Source organism: Daucus carota, chromosome 2 (genome assembly GCF_001625215.2).
Source record: "Daucus carota subsp. sativus chromosome 2, DH1 v3.0, whole genome shotgun sequence".
Classification (NCBI taxonomy): domain Eukaryota; kingdom Viridiplantae; phylum Streptophyta; class Magnoliopsida; order Apiales; family Apiaceae; genus Daucus; species Daucus carota.
In genome coordinates, this window is record NC_030382.2 from 16,235,079 (window position 1) to 16,241,482 (window position 6,404).

A 6,404-nucleotide genomic window follows, 5' to 3' on the forward strand; every position below is an offset into this window, starting at 1 on the left:
GGGTGCGCCAGATTTGGGGCATGTGCGCCAGCGGGGCAGGTGCGCCAGATTTGGGGCGGGTGCCCCATTTCAGCAGCCCACTTCTTTGTCCATAACTTTTGACTCGCGCATCCGATTGCTTCGCCGTTTTTTTTCAATGAAAGCTATGAATCTCCTCCTCGTTCTCCTCCAAAGAAACCTACACAACATCACACTAAAACATATCAAAAACATCAAAAGCTTGAGGCCAGATCATCCATTTAAGCCAAAACGAAGGCTTCCAAGTGGATATAAAATCCACTTATCACACCCCCAAACTTAAACCGATGCTTGTCCTCAAGCATAGACACACACACAAATACTAATAATGCAATGCATGAATGCAACTAAATGCCTACATCTAAGCGAATCATGAAGTGTAATCCTTGTTAACATAGCATCCTCAAAATATGCAACATTCTCGGCATTCATCTCTTTCACACATTAGCCATGTTCTCTTCCACTACTAGTGTGAAGTGCATCGTGTGTGCTAGCATGCTCTCGAGTGAAACAAAACAAAGACTATCAAACTTCAATAAAGTCCTCACTATGAGCCGTTAATAAGAATCCGGTTTAAACACTTCTTACTAAAGAGTCAACTACAATTTAGGGTCACTAAAAAATTCCTATGCCTCTCCTATTTTCTCTACTTTTTTTTCTTTTTTTTTCTTGCTAAGTCTAAGGTTGGGACGCTTCTCAGTGTAAGTGAGTCACGACCGCCATTCAACTTCGCTTTTTTTTTCTTTTTTCTCTCTATTTTTTTTCAATCAAGTAATTCTCCAGTAATCAAGGGTTGTGAAAAGTCACCAAGAAATTGCTTATTCTAATACATTTGCACTTAATACCAGCACAAGTACATGGATCGTCCCTTTCACATGACATTGCATTATACCAATTGATCTCAAAGGAGTACCTGATAATTTTTTTTCTTTTTTTTTCTTTGTTTTTTTTCTTTTCTTCTTTTTTTTTTGAAAGGCATATTCATCCCTTAATTCCCCCAAACTTGAGATTTACAAACTCTAATTTCAAAAAGGGAATACTCCAAACTCTACGCTCGACTCAACGCAAAGACTCAAGAAATAAGTTAGTCTAAGTCTTATCTCTAGAGCATAAGTGTAATTACAATTTCCACACAAGCAGTTTTCAAGTAACAAGGCATCACATATGATCGAAACTACTAGCCAAGAAATTATGCACATAAACTCATCATAGGAAATTAACTTGGAAGACAACTTTCATGATTCATGCAAATGCAACTATATGAAACTACAAACACATACTAAACACAAGCATATAAGCATAAAAAAACAAACCCGAAAATGAACTAATATGCAAACAATATGAGATAATATTCTAAACTATATGCCACATGCAACCTATATGCACACACTATACCTATATGCACACACTATATACTATATACTAGTCCTTAGATTACCACCCCCAAACTTAAAATCTTCAATGTCCTCATTGAAGGTGATAAAAAGGATCGAATGTACCTATAAGGAGTCATAACGATCACTCTCCTCACCCTCATCGGGTGAAGAGTCAGCTGGAGGATACATCATATCTGCACCGAACACAGGCCACTCAACGTCTACGCCCGTAGCACGAAAAGCAGTCCCCAACGCCTGTGTCAAATCCCTCGCAAAACGGCTATGCATATCATGCATAGTATCCATACGCCTCGCGAGCCGCCTATACTGCGAATCACTGAAACTACGGCTTCCCATACTAGAGCTCTCCACGGGCTCAGAAGGCCCCGCAATCTCTCGAACTGGTGAAACTGGAGGTGGTGCTCTCATCCGTCTACCATCGGCATCTCTATAACCCAATCCTCTAAGGCTGGCGTAACCACCCCGCCACTCAGGTAGCCGCTCTATAATAGCATGATCAATAGCGGCACCCGGCATCTGCAACTGCTCATCTGCTGACCAACGAACACCCACTGCAGTACATAACTTGGTCACTATCGTCGCGTGAGGTATAGCCACTCCAGTGCGACTCCTCAAAAATCTCATAATGTTCTGGTGGATGACGTATGCAATATCAACATACTTCCCACTCAGAATCCCAAACAACAATATAGCCCGATCGACAGTGACATCGTGGTGGTGTCCCGATGGCATAATACTATGGCAAATAAACAGGTTCCAAGCTCGAGCATACCTGTTCATAGTAGAGGCAGGGAAAGAGGCTCTCACATTAGTAGACGGATTACGCTTCCACGTAGTACCCGGAATGCATAACTCATAGACAATTTGATCTAAATCAATGTTCCTCTTGTCCTTTCGCACCCAATCATCCTGCGTAGTCCCCATCTCGGTACCCCCAATAAGCGCTTGGATTGTCTCCAAGGTGTAATCCACCGTCAACCCCCTAACCACCGAATACCCGTTTTGATCCGCTCGGGCATTAGCATAAAACTCCCGCACAATACTCATCGGCACCGGTGCCGGTGCCTCACAAAACGACTCCCACCCCCTATTCCGAATCATCTGCACCAACTCACCGTCACCCGGTGACGGCAAGAACCCCCTCTCCTTAGCAATAGGCTTACCCAAAAGCCGAGTAAACTCCTCTCGAGCTTCCGGAGTCGTGAACTTAGCAACCTCAACCCCCAAACTCGATGAATCCGTAGATGTGCCTCGCACACTACTACTTTCGGCTCTCCTCGCTCTTTTGGGTGCCATGGGTTTGAATGTGTGTAGTGGGTGTAGAGATGTTTGGAAGATTTAGAGAAAAGAGAGGAATTGGTGTAGGATTGTGGAAGTAGGTGAATGTATATGAATGTAGTGTTTGAATTGGATTAGGAACAAGTGTGTTTGAAGTAGGAGATGAGAATGTGCTTGTGGGTGTGTATAGAATTGTAAGTATATGTATGTATAGATGTGGGTTGAAGAAGATGGAGTTGGGTTTGTGTTTTGGGGATATTAGGGGCTTAATTTAGGGTTTGGGAAAGGCTAGGAGTGCTGGGAATTAAAGAATCTAGGCTGGGGTTTAAGCAAAAAACGGAAGAAGAATTTTTTTTTTTTTTTTTTATAAAGGAGGCCGCGCTCACTGCCATTCCGGCGCACGTGCCCCGGCCACGGTGCAGGCGCGCCGCTCGCGCGGGTGCGCTGCGCGTGGCGCGGGTGCGCGAGATTGCCAGTGTAGCGCCGTGAGCTCCCTGGCCGTTTGGCGCAGGTGCCGCGCGTTTTGGCGCACCTGCCCCATTCAGTCAGTGGAGTCTCCCCCCAAAATTTTTTCTAACTCAAATTTTTTTTTTTTTTTAAAACAGTAAAACGCGTGGGTTGCCTCCCACGAAGCGCTTGTTTAACGTCATTAGCTTGACGTGAAGTCCCAAGAATTAAATACTAGTGAGGATGGTGCTTACCGACTCGCGATTCACCGGTCCTCCGAAATATGGCTTCAATCTTTGTCCATTCACTTTAAATGATTCCTCCGGTGTTGTTTCATATATTTCAATTGCTCCATGTGGAAACACCGTCTTTATTGTGAAAGGACCCGACCATCTAGATTTCAACTTTCCCGGAAATAGTCTTAGGCGCGAATTAAAGAGTAACACTTGTTGGCCAATGAAGAAATCCTTTTGCACCAACTTCCTATCATGCCATCTCTTTACTTTTTCCTTGTAGAGTTTATTGTTCTCATACGCCTGAAGCCTAAACTCGTCGAGTTCATTAATTTGAATCATTCTTTTCTCACCAGCGGCTGTCATATCCAAGTTCAATTTCTTCAAGGCCCAATATGCTTTGTGCTCTAACTCCGCGGGCAAATGACATGCTTTTCCATAGACCAACTGAAATGGTGACATCCCCAATGGAGTCTTATAAGCCGTTCTATAGGCCCAAACGGCCTCATCAAGCTTCAACGCCCAATCTTTCCTCGAAGGACTCACAACTTTCTCTAGGATTCGCTTGATTTCACGATTAGATACCTCGGCTTGGCCATTCGTTTGAGGATGATAGGCTGTGGCAACTCTATGATTGATACCGAACCGTTCCATCAGCGCTGTGAACTTGCGATTGCAAAAGTGTGATCCTTCATCACTGATTATAACTCGAGGAGTACCAAAACGAGTGAATATGTTCTTCTGAAGAAAATTTATGACTACCGCAGCGGTGTTTGTTGGTAAAGCTTTGACTTCGACCCATTTAGACACGTAATCCACGGCGAGAAGAATGTAGAGATTATTGCAAGACGAGATAAAGGGTCCCATGAAGTCTATACCCCACACATCGAAGATTTCAACCTCAAGAAGTACATTGAGGGGCATTTCATCCCTTCGAGAAATATTACCAACCCTTTGACAACGATCGCATTTCAACACAAACTGATGAGCGTCCTTGAAGAGTGTAGGCCAAAAGAAACCCGCCTGCAAGATACGAGCAGCTGTCTTCTGCCCTCCATAGTGTCCTCCATAAGTGGAGTCATGGTAAGCTTGCAAGATTCCTTCAATCTCACTGTATGGAATGCACCTTCTGATAATTTGATCGGAACCTTGACGAAACAGCAAGGGCTCATCCCAACGATACCACTTCGCCTCATGAAGAAACTTCTTCTTTTGAGCATAAGACAAATCAGGAGGAATGACATTACTCACCAGATAATTCACTATATCCGCAAACCATGGCTCTTCTTCTTGGATCCCAAATAATTGTTCATCAGGAAAAGACTCATTGATTAGAGTGGTGTCCTTGGATGCTCGCGCTTGATCTTCCAATTGAGAGAGATGATCAGCCACCTGATTTTCAGTACCCTTTCTATCCTTGATCTCTAACTCGAACTCCTGAAGTAAGAGAACCCATCGAATCAATCGAGGCTTCGAGTCTTTCTTTGACACTAGATACCGAATGGCAGCATGATCGGTGTAAACCAACACCTTTGTCCCAAGCAAATAAGACCTGAATTTCTCGAATCCATAAACAATAGCCAACAGCTCCTTCTCGGTCGTAGTGTAATTCAGCTGAGCACCATTGAGAGTCTTACTAGCATAGTAAATCACATGGAAGATGTTATTCTTTCTCTGACCCAACACAGCTCCCACCGCATAGTCACTAGCATCGCACATCATCTCGAAAGGCTCATTCCAATCAGGTGCAGTAATAACAGGTGCTGTGGTTAATTTCTTCTTAAGAGTTTCGAACGCAGCCAAGCACTCTTCATCAAATTTAAAAGGCACATCCTTTTCTAACAAATTGCACAAGGGTTTGGTGATTTTAGAGAAATCCTTGATGAACCATCGATAGAAGCCTGCGTGACCAAGGAAACTCCGAATTCCCTTCACTGAAATCGGCGGAGGAAGATTTTCAATTGTCTCCACCTTAGCTTTATCCACCTCAAGACCCTTGTTTGAAACTTTATGCCCAAGAATTATGCCCTCTTGCACCATGAAGTGGCATTTTTCCCAATTAAGAACGAGATTAGTTTCCACACATCTTTTTAGCACCATCATCAAGTTGCTCAAGCATTCATCATAAGAAGTGCCAAACACAGAAAAGTCATCCATGAACACCTCAACATTGGTACCAATCATCTCGGAGAAAATAGCCATCATGCATCTCTGAAAAGTTGCTGGTGCACCACAAAGTCCAAAAGAAAGACGACGGAAAGCAAATGTGCCAAAAGGGCAAGTGAAGGTGGTCTTCTCCTGATCCTCTGGTGCGATACAAATCTGATTGTACCCTGAATACCCATCAAGAAGACAATAGTACTCATGACCGGCCAACCTATCAAGCATCTGGTCAATGAAAGGCAATGGAAAGTGATCTTTTCTGGTGGCTTTATTGAGTTTCTGATAATCCATGCATATTCTCCATCCTGTGACTGTTCGAGTTGGAATGAGCTCATTCTTCTCATTAGCTACCACGGTCATGCCTCCTTTCTTAGGCACGCATTGAACAGGGCTCACCCAAGAACTATCCGAGATTGGATAAATAATGCCGGCATCAAGCCACTTAAGCCACTTAAGAATCTCCTTCTTAACCACTTCTTTCATTATTGGATTGAGTCTTCTTTGATGCTCAACAGTGGGTTTACTACCCTCCTCGATCAGAATTTTATGTTGACAATAAGAAGGGCTGATTCCCTTGATATCTGCAATCGTCCATCCAATGGCTGATTTGAACTCCCTAAGAATTCTCAAAAGCTTTTCTTCCTCGATACCTGAAAGGTTAGATGCAATAATTACAGGTAACGTAGAAGCTTCGCCAAGAAAAGCATACCTTAGGTGTTCGGGAAGTTGCTTAAGCTCCAGTTTAGGAGCTTCGACAATAGAGGGTTTCAGCTTTTCATGAGAATCCTTCAACTCTGATAACCCAAGAGATTCAATTGGAGGATACATCTGTCTTCTCCAAGGAGAAGCATTCAAGTATTGAAGGTGT